Source organism: Heptranchias perlo, unplaced genomic scaffold (genome assembly GCF_035084215.1).
Source record: "Heptranchias perlo isolate sHepPer1 unplaced genomic scaffold, sHepPer1.hap1 HAP1_SCAFFOLD_55, whole genome shotgun sequence".
NCBI lineage: Eukaryota > Metazoa > Chordata > Chondrichthyes > Hexanchiformes > Hexanchidae > Heptranchias > Heptranchias perlo.
Window position 1 is genome coordinate 4,792,358 of NW_027139570.1, and position 1,099 is coordinate 4,793,456.

The 1,099-nt window shown below is 48.0% G+C and overlaps 2 non-coding genes across 2 annotated transcripts; both read left to right on the forward strand.

The window, feature by feature from the left end:
• The first annotated feature begins 307 nt into the window (after positions 1–307).
• Positions 308–381, forward strand: trnan-guu (transfer RNA asparagine (anticodon GUU)). Its single transcript has one exon. It is a non-coding gene; the product is annotated as a tRNA-Asn (tRNA).
• Positions 382–819: 438 nt separating this feature from the next.
• Positions 820–892, forward strand: trnav-aac (transfer RNA valine (anticodon AAC)). Its single transcript has one exon. It is a non-coding gene; the product is annotated as a tRNA-Val (tRNA).
• Positions 893–1,099: the final 207 nt, after the last annotated feature.

The following is a 1,099-nucleotide window of genomic DNA, read 5'->3' on the forward strand; positions in this document are numbered from 1 at the left end:
TGAGAAGGTGGTGGTGAGCCGCCTTCTTGAGCCGCTGCAGTCCGTGTGGTGAAGGTTCTCCCACAGTGCTAATTAGTAACAGACAAAGCACCGGTGGGCGCGCCGGTTGCAGGAGAGCTGGTTGTCGGTGATATCGATGCTGTGAGCGAGACCAGACCGTTTCCATGTTTCCACAAACAATGTCCCATCCTTTGTTTCTGGAAAAGTAACACTGATAGTGTTCAATTACATTTCTGTGGCTGCAACATGTAACTTTGGCTAGTTGACACGCTGCTTTAGTGTATCTTGCAAGAAAAAGGATCAGATGGTCTCTGTGGCGCAATCGGTTAGCGCGTTCGGCTGTTAATCGAAAGGTTGGTGGTTCGAGCCCACCCAGGGACGAAAATTGCACCTTTTTCGTCCCACTTTTGGATTCATTGCCTCATTCTGATAGCACTGAAGCCGGTGCCATGTTTCAATTCCTGATCAGCAGTAACTGGGAGCACTTTAAATGGCTCCGATCTGTTCATCTCATTTCAAGTTTTCTAATGTGTGATTTGGCTGCAAGAAAACACTCTGTGAACAATGTCATCTGAGCATGCCTGATTCGCCATAATTTACACTGCGGTCGGATATCAGGCACATGAAAAAAACAGTGAAATGTTTGTGTGGGCGCGATGCTCTGGGATTCCCTGCCTGACCAGCGCCACCGATCCTTCTCTGCAGCCTTCCGAAATACAGCGCAGTAAATGTATCCCCGTGAAATGAACTCCTGGACAGTAATACGGAAATTAGTTTGGCTGAGGGGTTATATCCCTATCACGAGGTTGGAGCTGTCAGGTTTCCGTAGTGTAGTGGTTATCACGTTCGCCTAACACGCGAAAAGTCCCCGGTTCGAAACCGGGCGGAAATATTTTGAAACCTTGTCCCCATTAAAAATGATTAAATATTGAACGATTCACATTGCTGATTAAATGTGAACAAAGTCCAGATCTCCCAGCCCTGTTAATGCAGTCCGCTGAGAGCAGGCGATGAATGCCAGCGTGATATTGGGGGTGAAGGCTGCTTCCAATGCTGTCTCATGACCGGTGGGATCTGGCGGAGATTTGATAAGCCTCAT